Source organism: Diabrotica virgifera, chromosome 2 (assembly GCF_917563875.1).
Source record: "Diabrotica virgifera virgifera chromosome 2, PGI_DIABVI_V3a".
NCBI lineage: Eukaryota > Metazoa > Arthropoda > Insecta > Coleoptera > Chrysomelidae > Diabrotica > Diabrotica virgifera.
In genome coordinates this window covers 40,118,690-40,142,170 of record NC_065444.1, presented here as the reverse complement: position 1 = coordinate 40,142,170, position 23,481 = coordinate 40,118,690, and positions in this window count along the sequence as shown.

The window sequence follows — 23,481 nt, the reverse complement described above, 5'->3', positions numbered from 1 at the left end:
CTCCGATAATCAGCCCAGACTATAGTTTATTATTTTATAACCAGAGTGATAAAATCCTTGTCATTAAACTATCGTAGATTACCGCTAGGTAAATAAATTAGCAATAACTAGTCGCAATTGCAGAAACTAGAAAACCGCGCTTTAATTGGGTAAACTGCTCGTAAATTCCGGTCCATATTTGAGGCTTGATTTATCGTCGAATTAATTTAACTGGAATAACTTTGTTCGATGTTTGAAAATAGTTTTATCGCGGCGTTTCGTTCAGGGCGAACCAAAAAGATGGCGAAATTCTAATTAATTCTAATCTACTTGGTTAATTTGATATCCGGGACGTTACTGAGTGTCCTGAGAGTGTCGCCAAAATTTGTTGGACAACTATTTTGATTGAATATTCGGGAAATTCGGGAGTTATTTTATGATAAAATTATTGCTTGAAATTAACATTACTTATTAATTTTTTATTTAGCTTATGGTTGACATCATTGAATCACTAACTAAATTTCTGTAGTGTCTTGGCAATAGTTGATAGCCTAATTTCTGAGTAGAGCATTTTGAAAGTTTGAAAGACGCTCCTAATTCTTAAAATTTTTAAGATGAGTTGCCAGTATGGTTCTCAACTTTCCACATTACCGGTGTAACTAAATTTATTAACTGGTATTAGATAATTGTTTAATGAATACCTCTTTTTAATGATTTTCTTCAGAATACACACAAAAACAGGATACATAATCTAAGACCAAAATTAGCCATTCTCCACCCATGGTCAGTACCTCGAAAAATAAGCGTTATATTGGGCATTTCTAATGTCGACATTAAAAGTTGCACAATTTTTTCTCTATAAAACATTTTGATCTAGAACTTTCCAGAAAACTTCTTTGTACTCTTTATTTTAATACAAATCTAATTAAGAAGCTAAATTTTAAACTTCGTCACACAACTTTTGTAATTAAACTTTGCAATACACAAATCCGACCCTTTTCCTTTGAAAAATTTATAACCTTTATCAGGATAAGAACGAAAGCTTCAAACAGGTACCGTTGTCTTCAGAAATATTAGAGCTATATACTGTAAAAATTTCAGAAAAAAATATTAAAAAGAAACAGAGTTGTAGCGAGGTAAACGCAAAAAAACGTAATTTCATTTTTTTTATTTTTAGGTTAAAATTGCGATTTTTACCATGTTCCCCCACATAAAATTCAAAATAAACCTCATTTTCGTTTTCAGCACCCTCGAAAATATAAAGTATGAATAAACTTAGCCCTTCGGCCCTCCGTGGTCAGTATCTCGCTTTTTCTAACTCGAAAACTAAGCGCTTTTTTGAGGGTGTCCCGCTCGTGTATACAGGGTGTTAATAAATAAGTATGAAAAATTTTAAAGTCTAATTCTACATGAAAAATTAATGCCAGTTTGCTCTATAAACATATGTCCGCAAATGCTTAGTTTCGGAGATACGGGGTGTTGAAATTTTTATTTCAAACTGCCAATTTATTTATTCCTCTAAGACCAGTTGAGCTATGAAAATAAAATTTGGTGAGTTTTAGGAGGTAGTTATTATGAATTTTATGACATAGAATTAAGAATTTTGTATTCATCACTGGCGCGCCTACGGGCAATGATCTCAATTATTTTAAAGAAAAAAATAGTAAGCCACTGAGATATTTCGAATTTGAAATTATTTTTAAATTCCACGTCTAATTTATGATAAAAAACCTTTCTTGCCTTTTTTCATATGCTGCACAGTTTTTATGCAGAAAAATAAAACATGTTGGCGCATATTTTTCATTTCTTAATACATCATCAAGAACTATCCAATATAATAATACTAAGCTAGAACAATAACAGAAAATATTACTAATACCATTTCAACTAGGTGCAAAGCTGCAAGAAATGTTTAAAAGGATCTCCTTTACAGGTAACAGAAGAATTTTATATTCATCATTGGCGCGCGTACGGGTAATGGTCTGAATTTTCTGAAGAAAAAATAGTACGCCACTGAGACGTGTCAAACTAAAAATCATTTTTGAATTCCTCGTTCAATTGACGACAAAAATCTTTCTTACCTTTTTTTCATATGCGGCTCCGTTTTTATGGAAAAAAACTAAACATCTTAACGTTTACAAAGTATTTGAAATAAGTTTCTATGCATATGGAAACTACCTCAAATACTGGGTAAGCGTTAAGATGTTTTATTTTATTGTATAAAAATGGAGCCTCGTATGAAAAAAAGGAAAAAAAGATTTTTTGTCGTAAATTGAACGAGGAATTCAAAAATGATTTTTAGTTTGACATATCTCAGTGGCGTACTATTTTTTTCTTCAAAAAATTCAGACCATTACCCGTATGCACGCCAATGATGAATATAAAATTCTTCTGTTATCTGTAAAGGAGATCACTTTAAACATTTCTTGCAGCTTTTCACCTAGTTGAAATATATTAAGAAATGAAAAATACGCGCCAAGATGTTTTATTTTTCTGCATAAAAACGGTGCATCATATGAAAAAAGGCAAGAAAGGTTTTTATCATAAATTAGACGTGAAATTTAAAAATAATTTTTAATTCGAAATATCTAAGTGGCGTAATATTTTTTTCTTTAAAAAAATTCAGACCATTGCCCGTAGGCGCGCCAATGATGAATACAAAATTCTAAATTGTATGACAAAAAAATTCGTAATAACTACCTCCTAAAACTCACCAAATTTCATTTTCATAGCTCAACTGGTCTTAGTCAATAAATAAATTGGCATTTTAAAATATAAATTTCAACACCACTTATCTCCGAAACTAAGCATTTGCGGACATATGTTTATAGAGCAAACTGGTATTAATTTTCCATGTAGAATTAGCCCTTAAAATTTTTCATACTAATTTACTAACACCCTGTATACTTTTAAATTAGGCACTTTAACATACCTATTCAAGTTAGGCGCAACCGTTGCAAATCGTTTAGTTACTAGTACGAGTAGATAATTAAAGTGAACATTATTGTCACTTCTGCCATACGTAATCCTCGTAAAAATGAAGAAAAACTTTAACCACGAAAATTTACTTTCCTCAAAATTTTAAACGAACACCAATCACTCTCCATTATTTTTGACATATAAACAAAATAACGTACGACTTTGAAAGTTAAATTATTATTCAATTTCCGACTAAGTGATAAATTATGAGCTGTTGGAATTTTCATTTTCACTTTGTTAATTCGTACACTGGCGTGCGTTATAATAATAGTGTATGGAATTTCAAGAGCTCCCGATGGAATACGAATGCACCAGACCACACGGATGCTGCTTTGTATGCAGAGTTGGTTTCATAATTTTCGAAGGCTAATCAGTGGTTTGGAATAAAATTAAATAAAACGAACAATGGGATCAAACGGGAAATCGGCGAGCGGAAGTAAAACAAAAATGTTTTAATAAAACCAATATAGAGAAATTAAAATTGAGCGACTAGATAAAAATTTTCATTTGTTTAATAAAACGAGCTAGTAAAAGTAGTAATATGTTCAACATTCTGGGAGATATTATACAGAAGTTCAGCCACGATTTTCTAAGTCCTGCCTTTTGCAATACTGGAATGATAGACGATATACTTACAATCTGTGGAAACATCCACAAATTTCCTGTGACATTTTCCTGTAAAAATTAGATTTTCCCAAAAAATAAAAATAGGGTTTTGCGATGAATTTCTAAGTCCTGCCATATCCGTAGATAGACAGGATACTATCGATTTTATGAAGAAATTTTTTTGGGCAGGAGAGTTGCAAACGGGGTAACGGAGTATATATGTATACAAACATGTAAGGAAAATAATGAAATTTTCATGATTTTCTAGGTCCTGCCAAATAAATAAACTAATCCTATTTATTTCAAAATGATAAAAAAAATATTGGCATGACGTCTCCTAATGTTTAAGTATACTTGTCCCTTGGAAAATTCTGCGGAAAATTTTCACCCTGATTCCGTGATTTTCTTAGTCCTGCCTTTAAAAAGTTATAATACTCAAATACAATCAATACCTTTTCGGTACTCGACAGGAAGGTTAAACGGTTCTTGTAAGACGGCAGGAGTCCTAGATTTGTAAGAAAATTCGAGAAAAAGTCAACGATTTTCTGAGTCATGCCATTTTGCACATGTTTCAAGAATCTTAATATAAGTCCATTTACAAAGAGGCAGGATGGTTTTATGGTTATTTTGTATACAGGGTGGGGCATTAGTGTGACAAAGCCCAATTACTCGTATGTCATAAGATATACGAAAAAAGTTATTTAGGTAAAACATGGGCCACAGATAGGACTATGATTTAACAGTATTTTCTAATATACAGGGCTACCCGTTTTCACAGGGTGACACAAATTTTTGTTTTTTTAAATGGAATACCCTGTATATTTTTATATTTTTGGATGTTCTCTTTAATAAAATATAGTGTTTTGAAATATTATACGAGGTAGTTTAAATTTTGTAGTTAAAATGTTCCTACAAAATTAACAAAAAAACTACGTTTTTATTGTTAATTTTGTAGGAACATTCACACCCTATACATATTGTTAGTGATTTGATATCCAAACTTCTAATAATTTATGTTTAAACGATTTTTAATATAGTCTACTATTGTCAGTTATTAATAGTATACCAAAATGTTTAATTTTATATACGGGGTTGGTTGAAACTCGGAATGAGTATTTCCTGAGTTTTCTTAAATGGGACACCCTGTATTTTAGTATTATAATAAAATGATATTTTATGGTACCTTTTTATTTGTTAACCTTTTTTTGTACCATATTTATATATTAATTTCTTCAGTAAATCGATACAGACAGATTACTCAGGTGGTTTTTGGGGTTTCTGAACAAGAATGTCACATTAGAACAGATCTTTACCTAGTGTTCGGGGTGACTAATATATACGCCATATTCTTAAATTTACGCCATATTCTTAAATTTCGAGAGCTTTTAGACACTAAAGTGATGCAAGTAGATTACTCGAGGAGTTTTGTGGTTGCTGAACATTATGAATACACCATCAGAATCGACCTCCAAAAACTCTCTAAATTCGAGATCAGTCCCTCTGGGCACCAGTTGCTCCGAGGGTCGGTTGTAATGTCATATTCGTGTTCGGCCATCCCAAAAACCCTCGAATAATCTGTTTTCTTTAATTTATTGCCGATATCCCACGAAACTCCAGCTGACGTGCCTTAGCAGCAACTCTGGGCACTAGGTAACTCGGAGGTCGATTCAGCTTGCGTATTCGTAACTCCATAAACCTCCCAAATAACAAAATTTTGCCCTTAATACACTGATTTTGACAGGTTTATGCACTTTTGGATGCATGTTATGCACTAAAATGCAATTTCCACTCATTTTTATATTGTACACCTTTTCTTTGAATTTGAAAATTAAAAAAAAAATTAAAAAACGGTGTATTTGCCGACTTAAAGCAAGAGTAAACTTTAGTACTAGAATACCTCATAATCTAATACTCTACTCTCAAAAATGTCTAAAAATTTAAAGACCAATAAGTTATGAGATAAAATATCCGTTGATCTACCCAAGACGGATGCCTATGACCGGTACTAGAAATTCACAATTGATAAAATCGATTCATCTCTGGAAGAGAAATAAACGTAGCAGTTTTCGTTTTCCTAAATAGAATTTTTCTAAATTCTTTTAAACTCAAAGAACAAAAAAATGAAAATTTTTTCAAATCGATTTTCTAGAACACTGCGTATCCTTCTGAGTTAAAGCAAAAGTACCTTTTAGTACAAACTATCCCAGAATTTAATAATCCAGTGTCAGAAATGCTTAAAAGTTAGACAGAAAAGTTATTCGATAAAATATCCGTTTCCGTACCCAAAACGGACCCCTATGACCGGTACTAAAAATTGACAATTGATAATTGACATTTGACAATTGACCTCTGGAAGATAAATAAGTGTACCAGTTTTCGTTTCTCCAAATAAAAGCGTTCTGCAGCTATTTTAAAGAAATTAATTACAAGACTTCTAGACGAAGCATACCGAAGTAGAGGTCGTCCGCCAACCAGATGGTCTAATGACATCAAACAGATCGACAGAAACATGATGCAGACAGCACAGGACAGAAATATATGGAGAAGACTGAGGGAGACCTATATCCAGCATTGGATAGATCCGGGTTGAATTATGACGATGATGAATTACAAGACGCCATCTTCAAAGAGCTTTAGCTTTCCACGGAAGCATTTTTGAACAAGGTGAATTGAGTTAAATTTTCTTAAAATTATCTGAGGAATCTCCGGTTTTCGTTTGTTATGAGAGCTTCTGGACACCCTGTATAATATAATGGGTAGATAAATTCCCTACTATAACCAATAAATTGTAAAAATTGTTTATTTACTTTTATTGCGTTTACTTAGATAAAAATATGATCTAACCAATTAAAATAAAGATGTTACAGTTTGCTATTAGATTTTAAAAGTGTGTAAAAATTCCGAGACATTATTCAGGAAAATAATATTTAATAGGATACGATTGTTTTAATGATATACAAATTAATTTTTTGTATTATTCATCTTTGCGGTTATCCTGCCAAGTTGTAAACGGTTTTAGATTAGTGTTTTTTAAGCATACTCGACATGGTATGACTCAGAAAATTGTGGTGATATGAATATGTTTGTATAACACCCTGAAATAATTTTACAGATACACAGTTTATTATTTTTATACGAAATAACTATACAACCATCCTGCCTCTTTGAAAATAGATTTACATTAACCTTCTTGAGATATGTGCGAAATGGCATGATTTAGAAAATCGTGTAATTTTCCACGGATTTTCTTACAAATTTTTTAACTATATATAGTAAAAAAGGTGTAACGAAACATCCTGCCATTTTGAATAATGTCTACTGAAATTATTTATTTTATAACAAAATTTTTTTATGACTTAGAAAATCACGGAACCAGAGTGAAAATTTTATACAGAATTTTCCAAGAAACAAGTGCAGTTAAACATTAGGTGACGTCATGCCAACATTTTTTTGGTCATTTTGAAATAAATATGATTAATTTATTAAGTTGGCAGGACTTAGAAAATTATGAAAATTTCATTATTTTCATTACATGTTTGTATATCTGTATACTCCCTTAGTCCTTTTGAAACCGTCCTGCCCAAAAAATTTTCTTCATAAAATAGATAGTATCCTGTTGTTATATGGATATGGCAGGACTTAAAAATTCATCGCAACTCCCAATTTTTGTTTTCATGGAAAATCTAATTTTCACAGGAAAATGTCACACGAAACCCGTGGATTTTTCCACAAATTGTAAGTACCTTTCCTAACCTTCCAGTATTGCAAACTTTTACTATTGCAGACTTAGAAAATCGTGGTTGAACTTCTGTTAATATCTCCCGGTTTAATAGTCTAAGATCCGATTAGGAGGTCAAAATGTACCCATCTGCTTGCCGGCTAAAACATTTTTTTTATTAAATTGTGTACATAGACAAATATTTCTAGCATGTTGCCTATCAAAATCGTGTCATAGCTATCCTTAAGGGGGGCCGAAAGGGTTGAAATTAATATTCCAAACACATTTTTTTTTGAAAGTATGGTAGAATTATTTTATTTTTTACTCAAATAGGCATATTAAGTACAATTCATAGATCACTCAAGAAGAAATTCAAGAAAAAATACTGAAAAATAAGCCAACGGTGGCAAATTGATCTGTAAGTTTCATCGGTTCAAAGTCCTTATTATTGAAAGGGCTGTAGTTAAAAGGGGTTGAACGAGTCGCTGATCACGAATGTATGCAAATTTAGAAACACCAAATCTTAATCAATTTTTGCCTAACAAAAAAACAAAAAAATACATGATGTTCAGAAAAGCAAATCTGACTTTTTTTTTGTTTTTCGAGATTTTTGGTATCTCTAACAATTTTTAAGTTATTTTGAAAAAAATCATATATTTCAAAATTTTAATTTTTAAAAATTTTATTTTGAAACCAAATTTTTTTAAAAATAAGCACTTTAAAGCAATGAAACTTACAGATCATATTTATAAACACAACATAAGTAAAATAATTTGTGGAGCGGTAACGATTAATTTCATTTTAGTTGCTAATTAGAGGGTGGTCTTCCCGATTTGTTTTTGAAAAAACAAAAGAGACCAACTTTATTTTGAGCATAACTTGCTTAATTTAATGCTAGAAACTGTTTGTAAAAACAAAAATAAAGCTTTTTTTAAACACTATAAAAAAGTTATAATGGGTTTTCCCCAAAAAGTGCTTTATTTTTTTGGATATTTCACGTCGAAATATTCTATTTGAAATTTGGTGAATATGAATCTATTTTTCATTGGCTATATCTCCGGTTCTACGAGATCCAGAGACCTAACGCGTACACCATTTTTTTTACTTTTTTATAAGCTATATTTTTACTAGGAACATTTTTTTCGACAAAATACTTAATTTTTGAGTTATTTGCGAAAAAGCGTCTAAAAATGTGGTTATTTTGTTGAAAAATGAACATATTCACTCGCAAATAACTCGAAGAGTGTTGACTTGGCGAAAAAGCTCTATAGAACAAAAGTTACTTAAAATTAGTCAGTTTACCAATTTCCGGATTTATTTTGGACATATATTTTTTCACCACCAATAGGGAGTGAAAGTTACCCCCAGGGCAAAAGCACACATCGGCACAATATCACTTTTTTTCTTTGACATGTAAGCTATCTGTATGCCAAATTGCATGTCAATCCAAGCGGTTCTTTAAAATTTAGAGCAAAAACCGTGAATGAATGGACTATTTGCGGTGGACATCAGAACTCATCATTAAATCATGGTAAACAAAAAATTCAAAAAGATTTTATTAGCTTATGAGTTTCTCGAGGTAACGCTGTCAAGTATTTTTAGTTTTATCTAGTTTTGACTTTTTGATACCACTCAGAACTCAAAACAACGAATTTTTTGTAAAAAGGGTGAAATTTAACATATTTATTATTGTTAAACAAAAAATAAGCATACAACAAAAAATATTTCGACAGATTTATCTAAAGGAATGTCAAAAGAAAATATATACAAAATTCCAGGTGGGTCGGTCAAGTAATTTTTGAGCTAAAATGTCTGCAGCCTTTGAAAAAAGGAGTTTTCAGGAAAACGAGTTTAAAGTATTGTTAACTTTTATTGTCAATTTCTTTTTTGTTTTTCAAATCGTAAAATAATGCACACCGGAATATCTTTTTGAATCGCGGAGTAATTTACAAAAAAAAATAAAAACAGCTGTTGACCGTTGTTCAGTACCTTCAAGCGTGCTGGCGCGAAACTTCTGCAAATAGAATCGAAGCTAGGGCTAGTTAACAATACCTCCCTATTTTCTAAATCCGCACAAAACAATAAGACATATCAGATGATTCCATATAAGTTTGGCTGTATGTACACCTTAAATAGATACTTTATCTTATTATTATGTTATTTAATGCTTTGCCTTTTTCTCTTCACTGTATTTGAATTGTTCAATCTATGAGAGGGTGGTTGGAGTATATTTTACTTTCGAGATATACTCGAGTATCTTCTACATCACTTATAGGTTTTATTTACTTTTATGGATTTAATTATCGATCTCCTTCCTAGAGCACGCCATGTGTATTTAAAAATATTCATTTAAAAATATTCCTAGGTCTTAGAAATCTGCCGGAATTTATTGTAGCGGAATATCTCAATCCTTGGGATTACTAAAAACATAATGAAGGGGATCTACTGCATACAAATTCCACAATACATTCCAGTTTAATAAAAACGTTACTGCTTAATTACATGGTCTCGTATATTTTAAATAAAAAAGTTATGAATATTAATGCTTAAGGTATGAATATGGTGCCACTCTCGCAACAATTAAACAGTCGTATTTATACAAATTACCTGACGTTTTTTTAAGATATAAAATCAACAGAACGTTGTCAGGAAACTAAGTTATTTAACAGAAGATATTTAAATACCTACCTTAGAAATTCATTAACGATATAAAAGACTTTTCACGACTTCCAGTTTTCATTCAGCATCTTTCGCCTCTTTATGATATTTTCAACTATAGGGGAGTGCAATTCGAACGAAAACATGCATTGTTTCGGAAAAATTCAAACAAGCTTATATTTTTCTAAAAATTTTTTGTTAGTTTATAATATACATGTTAAAGTAAAAAGTTCTACTCGCGGATTTGGCCGCTAATTGTTTATTAATTGTTTAAACAATAACAATTGTTTTGTATTAATAATTTTAAAAATATCTTTAAATTCATCATTTTACTTTGATCAAATATGTTTCTATTTTGTTTTTGATTAAACTGAATCCGAATATGGCATTGCAATTTGAAATTTCTTATACAAAAGCTCTTATACAGTATGTCTGCGTAGCTAGGAACCACATGGAAAAGTTTTTTATTATCAATTTTACGAAAAAAGTTAATCTTCATAAATTGCTCTGGATAGTCAAAAATCTAAAACTCAACCATCAGATATCAAATTTTATAAATTTTATACGAGTAATGTCAAAAATTTGAATTTCGTTAAAGAGTAAAATATTTTATATTTCAGAATATCAAAAAATGCTATTATGAATAGTTGTTTGAAATTAAAAACTATGTTTAAATATACAATTACATTATTCAAATCGAAAAATTTTTTGCAATTTTTTCCCAAATTACGGATACTCATCATCATTTTATTACAATTATGATAACTATTTTATTATAACTTTTACGAAAAAAAGTTATTCTCCATAAAATGCTCTCCCCGCTCGAACATCTAAGATACAATCATCAGATATCAAACTTTTTAAATTTTATAAAAGGTATGTAAAAAATATGAATTTTTCTTAAGAGTTAAGTGTCTTTATTATTCACAATATTTTAATTAGAAGGGTGTAATTGAACACTAAAACAATTTTTTTAATTCCAAACAACTTTTCTTATTAACAATTTTCGATATTGTGAAATTTAACGATACTTTACTATTGTGTGAAATTCATATTTTTTTACATACCTCGTATAAAATTCATTAAATTTGATATTTGATGATTGCATCTTAGATTATATACAATGCAGAGTATTTTATAAAGAATAACATTTTTTCGTAAAACTGATAATAAAGAAGTTATCAATAGGTTCCAAGTTACGCAGACATACTGTATAAGAGCTAAAAAAAATTTTTGCTGAATATTTAGTATTGTTGAAGTTTATTATTAAATATATTTTAGGTAAGTTTTACGGAAAAAAGTTTTTATCACTTTATATAAACATTTTTTTAGCTGGTAATTTTCGGTTTTTGTATTACATTTTTGTTATCTTTCTTAATTTTCTCAAAAAGAAATAGTCTATTTCATTTCTAAAGTAAATTAATTCAGTTCATTTTAAACATTGCATCATAGGCTTTAAAAAAGCACTTATAAAACTGTAATAGATCTGTTCAAACTTGAGTAATACCGTTTTAAATTGGTGGTACTTCTATAAAACTACGAAGATTTCAAAAATTGCATTTTTTAAGACGTCATATTATTTGAACTAAATTTTTGAGATTTTTTTTGAATGAAACATCATTTAGTACGATGCTTGAAAGGTAAGTTGTGCAAAATTGAAGGTTTCATAAGAAAAATTGTATTAGGTACATATTTTTAAATCATTTTTAAACAAAATTCATGCAAGGCTCATTTTCCGCCCCCACCGTACTTATGCCCATAAATTTTATTTATTTTTAATATAACCATAAAATAGCTTAATTATTCTTCTTTTAGGTTCAATTGGTAAAATTTAATTTGATGCATTAGTTAAAGAATTACATTAAAATAACTCAACCGTGCACTTCGCCGTACGCTAGTTTACAGTGCACCAATGTTTGTGAGAAGGGTGACTTTAGCGTTATAAATAAAAAATAATAGAAGATACAGATTTAATTTTAGAAAATTCTTTATATAAGACGTACTAAGGAAGTAAAACTTCGCTTGTAGGTAAATGGTATATAAATTTTATGATATATAAATTTAATTTATATACCAATTACCTACAAGCGAAGTTTTACTTTCTTAGTACGTTTTTTATTATGGTATACAGCCAATGAGAGGAATCTTTTCCTTTTTATTTTCTTTATATAAGGTTTTTTTTGTAAAATTTTCTGAATTTTTCAGTCAGTTTTGTTCTTAAATTTATATTTTCGGAGTTATTGAAAAAAACATCAAACTTCGTAGTTCATTTGTTTAATAAAAAATGAAGCACCCACTTCTAGAGTAGAACTTTTTGATATGTTGTTTATTAAACATTTCTTAATAAAATTACAAAAAGTTCTATCTTGTTTGATTTTTTCCGAAGTGAAAATCTATATGCACTCTCCTACTAGGAACAAACTTTAAAAATAAATCACGTAAAATGAAAAACCTGTAGTTGAAAAGTGTTGGCCCATGACGAGTAATATTTTAGCTTTCTGAAACGTTCAATGGTTTATATCGGAAAAGGAAAGAACGGAAGGTGAAAAGCGCCGACATGGTAAATTATAGCAATATGCGCATTAATGCGATATGGCATTGAAAACCAAAAGTGGGAAACGCCTGATTAACTCTTAAATGTATGGTCTCAATTGTACAAAAACCGGGATACGCAAACTTTTTAATATAAAGATTTCAAATTTGATGCTTGCCATGTTGCCATATTTACCATTTTTTATCATGAATGACTTTGGTTTTTTTAACTTAACACTATATATTATATAGTGCCATATTTACCATTTTTTTATCATGAATCACTTTGGTTTTTTTAATTTAAAACTATATAATATATAGTGCCATATTTACCATTTTTTTATCATTACCTTAATTTAACACTATATATTATATAGGGTTAAATTAAAAAAACCAAAGTGATTCATGATAAAAAAATGGTAAATATGGCAACATGGCAAGCATCAAATTTGAAATCTTTATATTACAAAATTTGCATACCCCGGTTTTTGTACAATTGAGACCATACATTTAAGAGTTAATCAGGCGTTTCCCACTTTTAGTCCAGTCTTTTCAATGCCACATCGCATTAATGCGCATATTGCTATAATTTACCATATCGGCGCTTTTCACCTTCCGTTCTTTTCTTTTCCGATATAAACCATTAAACATTTCAGAAAGTTACAATATATATGGTTATATTGTTACAATATATTATGATATTGTTACAATATATTATATTGTATTATTTTTGGAATCCTCACTTCAATACGAGTTCAAGCATATGTAACACTTAGTATTTTATCTATTCATAATGGTCCTAAATAAATGAAATTTCTCAGTAGGTACCAAATAGTTTTGCAGTATTTTAGTAAATATAGAATGCTGTGATTTTAACATTAAATAATAAAACTATCAATAATTCGACGTTTATTGAAAAGTTTTTTGAAATGAATTGTATTAGCTGATATGCTTCTTTTCATGAGCATTTTTTAGTGCGTCACAAATGATAGAAAAAAAGGTAAGTCCGTGATAATATACATTTTAGTGACATGATATTTTAATTAAATCTGACAGTTGTCACATTGTAGGTATTTGCAATTTGGCATAAAAACAAATCAATTGTGTTTATTGCATTTATAAAATGGTATTTTCTTTGATTTGTATAGTCTTATAAATTGTACAGATTATATTCGTAGATATATTATATAATTCGTAAATAATGCACCGACGACGTGCGTTTTTCCCTGTCCCATACAATTTAGTGCGTTAGAATGAAATCGAAAAACTGTGACGTACTGAAAGATGCTCATGAGAATAAGATTAGTTGTTTTATTTGGGCTACAATGTTAAAAATACCTGTGATCATCGCTATGAAATAAAAACTCGTATTGAAAAAGCCAGAAGCTCTTTTAGTTTTAGCATGATTTTCTGCAACTTATTTTTAAGTATGAATATACGTATAAGAATTCTTAGATGTCTTTATTGTTCTACTCTACAGAGTAGAAAGTTGGAGTCTTACCGAAGATGCCACAAAACGATTGGGGGTATTTGAAATGTGGTGCTACCGACTTATGTTAAGGGTCTTATATATGTACACCACGTAACTAACCTAACTGTTCTCCAGATACTAAGAAAATACAAAGAAATTATTAAAACAGTAGAGAACAGAAAATTGACATACTTCAGCCAGAATATGCGTAGTATTAAATACCTACCGACTTCTACAGTTGATTTTACAAGTCAAGATTGCAAGAGAAGGTAGATGTATATCCTGACTGGCCAGTCTTAGGAAATGAACTGGTCTAACTTTAACTGATCTATTTCGAGCTGCTATGAATAGAAGACAATATAATATAAGACGGGTCAATATGGCTGCGAACATCACTGGAAGCTTGTCACCTTTATAGGCCTGAATCTCGCGTATCAAAAAAAAGTTGATTAATGGCAAGCTGAAAATTTGTTAACAGCTTAACGGTATCTCGTCGGACAAACTTTGATGTATGGAAATACTGGAACAGGGGAAGTTTTAATTGTGGAACAGGTTAAAAATTTGGAACGTCAGACTACGAAAACGTCCAATGTATTTTGTCAAACAGAACTTCCAATTATTTTGTTACCCTTTCATTAAACTCTCATGCCAAAAACAGAAAGGTATTTATCACCAACTGGGCATTTTAATAAGTCCGACACGTAGAACATGTCAAATGACAGAAATTATGACACGTGATAAATAGCAGTCTGATTTTTGAATAAGAGTTTAATGAAGTGGTAACAAATCAATTGGAAGTTCTGTCCTACAAAATACATGGTCTGTTTTCGTAGTCTTACGTTCCAAATTTTAACCTGTTCCACAATTAAAACTTCCCCTGTTCCAGTGTTCCCGTACATCAAAGTTTGTCCGACTAGACACCGTTAAGCTATTAACAAATTTTGAGCTTGCTATTAATAAATTTTTTTTGGTACGCGGGATCCAGGACTATTAGAAGAAGATATTATATACCTTTGACCAACCTATATCAGGTATTGCAGAGCATGGACTAGAGCAGCGATACTCAACCTTTTTCTTTCCTGGGCCACATAGTAGCTATTGCCACAGCTTGCGGGCCGCAATGAAGATGAAGTAGTATACAGGGTGTTTCATTGGGAAATGGAAATTCTTGAATGGTGAATACAGGTAAATGAGGCGGTTCTAGACATATTAAATTTATTGCTCCACCGACTTTATAACCGAGTTACAGGGTGTTTTATCGATTTTGCCCATTTCTTTCTGGACCCATAACTTTATAACCACCTTGTATATTTTTTGATATTTGATACACATATGTCACATTTAGAACCCAAACCACCCAACTACTAATCAGAAGAAAAATCCAGATTCGGATTAAACAAAATTATAAATCCATTGTGACCTTGAAACATCATGCTGTATATTGAAATTTTCAGAACACGTTTGCACATTTGGAAAGAGCTTTAATGGAGCTTCCATTTTTTCCCCAGACAATTCAATGACTTTAATTTTGAAATTATGTCGAAATTTTTAAAACTCGAACTTTCAAAACAAAAATTTCGATATAATTTCAAAATGAATGTCATTAAATTATCTGCGCAAAAAATTGAAGCGAGCAATTAAACTTAGTTTTTTGTGCCCGTTTCAAATGTGCAGACGAATTTTGAAAATTTTAATATAGAGGATATTGTTTCAAGGTCACAATTATTTTAAATTTTTTTTTGTCAATCTGGACCTGAATTTTTCTTGTGATTACTAAGTGGGTCGTTGCAATGTAGTAAATAAGTATTGATTATTTTTAAAATGAGTATTTGTTCATCAACTTTAATAATTTATTATTAAAAGTTAATAATACCTTGCTTTTAAATCATAGTTCTTAAAAATGTAAATATAATTTACAATTAAAGTCATTAAATTGTCTGCCTCATGCACAAACACGCCTCAAACACAACGGCACACTATCAAATAATTTGAAAAACACGTAGAATTTGACAAATAATTTGATCATAGGGCCCTTCAGTTAGCTTTCGGGCCGCATAGCATGCGGCCCGCGGGCCGCAGGTTGAGTATTACTGGACTAGAGGATGTAACGGACAAATTAAGTGTCCAGTGAGACAAACGTGGTAATTATAATTACTGAAGGTATGACATTAATATAAACAGGCAGACAGGTAGACAGGCAATTATAATTACCGAAGGTATGACATTAATATAAACAGAAAAATAAATATAGGTCCGGATCCCGCGTATGAAAAAAAAGTTGATTAATAGCAAGCTGAAAATTTGTTAATAGCTTAAGGGTGTCTAGTTGGATAAACTTTGATATATGGGAACACTGGAACTGGGGCAGTTTTAATTGTGGAACAGGTTAAAAATTTGGAACGGTCACACCACGAAAACGGCACATTTATTTTGTCCGACAGAACAGACTTAAACTCTCCGAACAGAGATTAAACTCTCATGCAAAAATCAGACTGCTATTTATCACCTGTCATAATTCCTGTCATTTGACATATTCTACATGTTCCACTCAATAAAACGTCCATTTGGTGATAAATAGCAGTCTGATTTTTGCATGAGAGTTTAATCTCTGGTCGGAGAGTTTAAGTCTGTTTTGTCGGACAAAATAAATGTGCCGTTTTCATGGTGTGACCGTTCCAAATTTTTAACCTGTTCCACAATTAAAACTGCCCCTGTTCCAGTGTTCCCATATATCAAAGTTTGTTCGACTAGACACCCTTAAGCTATTAACAAATTTTCAGCTTGCTATTAATCAACTATTTTTTCATACGCGGGATCCAGACCTAATAGTATTGTAATAGTATTTGAGTGTGGATCAGTGTACGAAATATTGCATGTGTAGAATCTATTTAGAAGAGATCCATAAGATTATACACAATCAAAGGCCGTGCGTTAACGGATGATCTCGATCTGAGGTATGTTCAGGCTAATTGTATCACTTTTTTCTTCTTCTTATTTTGGCACCATAACTCTAGATGGGTCTTTGCCTTTTTGGCTATGTTGTTCCATTCATATCTATATTGTGCCCTTCTCCTTCATTATATTAATGGTTTTCAGGTCGTCTTCCCCGTCATCCAAGCATAACCATTTCGTTCTCGGTCTCTCTTTTTTTCGCGTTTCTATCGGCTTCCATTGTAATATTTTCTTTACCGTTTTTGCATTTTTGTCTCTGAAGATACCCCAGCCGTGACATTATTTGACTTTTCACAAATCTTACAATATCATACCCTTAATTCAGTTCATTAACCTCGTCGTTTCTCTGGATTCCCTATGTGCCGCCTTCCTCTTGCAGCGGGTCATTTACTTTTTTCGGTAAATATTTTATCAGCTTCTGTTTAGAAGTCTCCAATTCGTTGAGTTATTTGTAAGGATAATATATAATACTCTCGCTAAATTTTTAAAAGAACTGTGAAGTGATTAGAAGGAGGACCATCAGTTTTTTTGTCTTTACCTTTGAAGTTTCATCATCCAGCCTTCTGCATTCAAAGTTGAACATAGGCCTCCCCTAATTTCTTCCAGTTTTGTCGATCTTGGGCCTTCTGCAACCAATTTCCAGCAATCCTTTTGACGTCGTCTGTCCATAGTGTAGGTGGTCTACCTCTACTTCTTCTGTCTTCTCTTGGTCTCCACACTGTAATTTTTTGGGTCCACCTCCCGTCTTTCATTCTGGCTACATGGCCCGCCCAATTCCACTTCAACCATGCTACTCGCTCTATGAGGTCTGTGACGACTGCTCTCCTTCTGATTTCTTCATTTCTGACCCTGTCTCTGAGAGTCAGTCCAAGTAGTAAACGTTCCATTCTTCTTTGGGTCAGTCTAAGTTTCGTTTCGTTTAAATAATTTGGCAAGTTGCTGTTGTTGAAGATACCTGATAGAGCTCCATATATGGCCCATACTAAGGTGATCCTTCTCTGTAATTCAGCAGTTTGATTGTCCCTGGCAATTTGGATTTCATGTCCTTAGTATTTATATTTACGGACCAATGCTATTTTGTTGAAGTCGACTTTTGGATTTTCGCTTGGTACCACGTTTAAACCAACTTTTTTACAGGCGGCATCTAACTCAGTAAGCATAGTTCTAATCTATCTTAAGTTGTCTGTTATAAGAACTCTGTCGTCTCCGATTCGTAGGTGGGAAAGACTTTCACCGTCGACATTTATTCCTTTGGCGTCCCACTCCAATTGTTTGAAAGCATGTTCAAGTATTGCCGTAAAGAGTTTGGGAGATAACGTGTCACTCTGTCTTATTCATCTTTTGATTTTTATAGATTTGGTATCTTTGTGTAGTCGGACGGTCATGGTTGCTTTATTGTATAAGTTTGCTATCAGTTTGAAGTACCGATAATCTATACGCCTTTTCTCCAATGCTCTCATTATATTGTTAATTTCTATCGCATCAAATTCTTTGCGAAAGTCTACGAAAGCCAGAACCAATGGGCGGTTGTATTCGATAGATTTTTCTATAATTCCTTTTATGCAGTATAGGTGGTCGTTAGTGCCAAAGTTTTTCCTAAAATCCGCCTGTTCTCTAGGTTGGTAAAAATCCAATTTTGTTTCCAGTCTATTTGTTATTATTCTTGTGAATAACTTGTAGAGGTGGTCTAGTAGGCTTATGGGCCGGTAATTCTCGAGGTCTGTTGGATCGCCCTTTTTGTGTAATAAGACGGTAAGTGCACCGTGTGCACTTACCATCTTATTACAAGATGGATTAGAAGGAGGACCATCAGCTTCTTATTGCCTTTACCTTTGAAGTTTAAGTAAGCTTAAATGAAACAAAGATGAAATTTCTTTTTATATTTTTACAACTCTTTTTTCTTTTATAAATTTGCGTTACAAGCAAATTTCCAACTAAAACGATTATTATTGGAAAACAGAAAATATTTCGCCGTTATTGAAAAAACCCGTGTGCTCTTTCGAGTGTGAAAAAATTGTAAGAAGAGTGAAAGCTCTATCGCTGCCATTGAGAAATTCTAACAACTTTTGTTTCCGTAATTTTCTCCACATCAAGACGATTATTCGAACACTTCTTCGGCTCCGAAAGTTTTTCAGCTTTTCATCAATCATTTTTGCGCATTTTCCATGCGGGGTCGGTCGCCTTCTCTCCTCGTCTGTAATTCAATTTTCCGTGATAAATCCCTAATTAGAGTCAAGCTAGGCCACAGTGATTCTTCCTGATATCACTGATTAATGAAGGTTTTATCGCTTGAGGTATTTAAATTATTTTGAAGCTTTAAAAACAGAATTTGCATAAACAATTATTGAAGTTATACTTCTTAGGCGCGTTTGACAAAAATGTTGAGAGATAATTTTTATAAAAGCGATAGTATGAAGTGCCTACGCATATAATGACAGTATGAAGTTAGTTGCTTTTGTCATATGTATGTATCAATGCAAATAAATTGTGAAAAAAATATATTGGTGTTTTTGATAAATATAATTTTTGTGTCTTTGGATTTGTCTTCGTTAGAAATAGGATAATTAATATTAAAACATGATGAAAAGAAAATTAATTTGTGTAGAAAATCTAACGTTTTCTAAATTTTTTACGATTCATCAAGAGAAAAATAATTGCGGGGAGGCAACAGTTCATAAAAAATGACGTATTAACGTTATTTTTAATTTTTGGTATTATTTTAAGTATTAAAATCAGTTTAATATATAAAAAAATAGAATTAAATTGTTTAAACTATATTTATTTCGTTGAAATCATAAAAATAGAAGTATAATTTCTTACGTGAGCACAAAGTACACACACTCTTTATTTTATTAAAAGAAAAGGTATTTATCTACTCTATGTCATATTATGTATAAGGTTTTAGATTGTGAAAACTGTCATTATAGATAATAGTGCGTGAATTGTTTAAAGTGTGCGTGAAGTAACAATGTATTTTAAATGGGATTTACTTTTTCGCACTGTTTTTTGACACACTTTCATATAATCAAATATCCTTAATTTTCGCGTTGTTATGGTGATGACATGATAAGCAATAAATTACAACAAAAGTTTTGACAATTTTGTGGTTTGAAAGAAGTTATAATTCTTAAATATCAAAGTTCTAAAAATTTAAGAGTATAAATTAATTCCAGTGACGAAGTGTTACAGTTTTTTTTTATTTAATTGATTGATTCGACCGTTACTTGATGAAAGTTCATTTTATCTAACAATAAAACACTTAAACAAAATTCATTATAACTATGTGACTACAGCTGTTTCGGCAGAGTGCCTTTCTCAAGTGATTTAGTTTACTATGTGTTTGCCTTTTTAAAATAACTGAAGAGGTTGAGGAGTGGGGAGCTGTTTGTCTCGAATTGGTCATTCAGAATTATATCTGCATTTTTTAATTTATTAATTTATATAGACTCTAATAAAGATAGCTTAATGTCTTTGTTTTGAATATGCAGAATTTGAAACTCTTCATTAAAAGAATGATTATGAGCTAGAAGGTGAAGTGCGTATGTAGAAGTGTCTGTTTTTCTATTGTTGAACGCCCTTTTGTGTTCTGTTTTCCGTTTGTCAAAGGTTCTGCCAGTTTGACCGATGTAAGTTTTCGGACAGTCACCACAAGTTAGTTTGTAGACACCACTCTCTGTAGTTGTTTTCTCTTTAGGCTCTTATTGTTCTTAATATATTTTCTTAAGTTGTTGTTAGTTCTCAGAACTAAAAAATGGCGGGCATTCAAAATGGCGACTATACATATGTGACTAATAGCACGATAACTTTTGAACGAGACGTCAGATTTCAACCAAATTTGGTATATAGATTCTTTTGTTGATGAATAATATCGAGGTCCTAAACCGGAAGAATCGGTTTACCGGAATTTGTGTTTTTACTGTTTTTTATGTAAAAATATGTTGTTTCTTTTTTAATTCTTTCACCCTGTATATATTCATTTTTCAAAAAGGTGATACCGGCGTTGAGAAGAACGTAAAAATGTTTTTTAGGAAATATTTTGAACTCTTTAGTTATATTAATTACCATTTAATACATGCATAACCTATCTTCACATGGAGGTACCTATGTACGGCAGATTCGTGCAAATAATAATATAAGAATTATTGTGCATTTAATGGTAGACGCATATAATTTGGACCACACATACTACACATACAAAGATTCAAATTTAGATATGAAGCCATCTCATATTTAGTCTTTTACAAAAATGGCGAGCATTCAAAATGAATCTGCCGCCCATAAGTACATGTGAACATACGTGATGCATTTATTAAATGGTAATTAACACAACTGAAAAGTTCAAAATATTTTCTAAAAAATACATTTACACTCTTTTCAATGGAGTTATTACCTATTTGAAAAATTTATATATACAGGGTGAAATAATTGAAAAATTACAACTTATTATTACATAAAAAAACAGTAAAAACACAAATTCTGGTAAACCGATTCTTCCGGTTCAAGACCTTGATATTATTCATCAAAAAAAGAACCTATATACCAAATTTGGTTGAAATCTGACGTTTCTTTCAAAAGTTATCTTGCTATTAGTCACAAATGTATAGTCGCCATTTTGAATGCCCGCCATTTTTGTAAAAGGAACAAAAACTGAGATGGCCTCGTATCTAAATTTGAACCTTTATATGTGTAGTATAGTCTAGGCGCCAGAGGGGTCACCGTGTCATATTCAATTCTGATGGACAAACTCAACGGTTTCTTATGGATTTTTGGCTGCTGATTACGAATTTCGAGGGGGGATTTCGATCCGAGTGGTCAAAAAATTGTTATAAACAATTTAATTGTTTATAAATTGTTTATAAGGCTCTGGCTCATAAACTAAAAGAGATGAAAAAAATGTTTCAAATAAAATTTGTTCCTTAATAAAAAACGAAGAAAAAACCGTTCACTAAACTTAAATCTAACAATTAGAACTCAAGGTATTGTAAAATTAGTGCACAATGCAAATTGCAAATTGCAAAATAAGTATTTTTCGAAGCTTTATCGATCGTAACTCGGCTTCTACGCATGTAAATAAGTCTTAGAAGGTGTTGTTTTAAAGCTTAATTAACAGGCTTCCAAACAAAGTTTGTTAAATTATTGATCTTTATTTGTTTTAAAGTTATACCCGTTTGAATTTACAATTTTCTTAAAAATATTGTACATTCATTTGTTTATAAGGGTTTCAAGCAAATTTGAGCTATAAACATTTATACTTTAATGAACAATAATGATAGAAAAACTCAAAAGGAACAATTTGAGGTTATGAAAATGTTCATAAGTTTATTTTTGGCAAATATGTCGATATTTTAATGGCGCGCGCTATGAGGCGCAAGATCGGCTCACAGCGTAAAGGTTCACGCGCTAACTTCTCGATGCAAATTATAATTTCTATGTATACATACGTTATCTTCATTTTTCATTTTTGAAGATCCTAATAAAATTTTATCATATAATTCTTATAATTAAATCATCATACTGTACCTCGTATCACCTTTCATTCTATTTACATTGTCTTCTATTTTTTGCACTAAATGACAAAAAAAACGTTAAAAACTAATATTTCAGAAGTATAACTAAAAAGTAAGTTGATATTATTTATTAATACTATTTTTACAAACATTTTTTTTCATGCATCTGCAAATCTGCATAGAGATATACAGGGAATATCAGCTTTTTTACATCTGCATAAGTTCTTAGCGAAATTTTAATAGTTACATGGTGGTACAAGTCTGTTCTTGTAGGCAGTAAAACTAAAACATTTTGAGGCTTCAGAGTCTAATTATCTATATGATATCCATATAAAGTGGATCTAGTTCTTTTGCAGCATCATCAAGGCCCGTCAATTGTGTGTATGCCGCCACATCATAAATGCTCGTTTTATATGCAATGATGATGCTGCAAAAGAACTCGATCCATTTTTATATGGATATCACATATTGGCTCATTTTCTTGCGTAGAAGCTGAGTTACGATCGATAAACCGTCGAAGAATACATACTTACTTGACTGTGAGCCAATCTTGCGCCTCATAGCGCGCCATTAAAATATCGACATCTTAGCCAAAAATAAACTTACGAACATTTTCTTAAGCTCAAATTGTTTCTTTTGAGTTGTTTTATCATTATTGTTAATTAAAGTATAAATGTTTATAGCTCAAGTTTGCTTGAAACCTTCATAAACAAATGCATGTACAATTTTTTTAAGAAAATTTTAACTTCAAACGGGTATAACTTTAAAAGAAATGAATATCAAATAATTTAACGAACTTTGTTTGGAAGCCTCTTAATTATGCTTTAACCCTTTCACCCCCAGCTATTAATTTTTTTGAGGTAAATAATCCCAGCGATTTTAAGTTTGGACATACGGCGTAAGTTTTCATGCTTATATACCAACGGCCGTACGTTGTACGTCATAGGAACGAACCTACACTGAAAAATGTAATAACTTGTACAAAAAAAACATATTTTCTATTAAAATGCATGATACCGTATACCGTTGAGTGAAAAGTATAAAGGGACGCAACCAAATGTACTACTTTGTGCCAAATT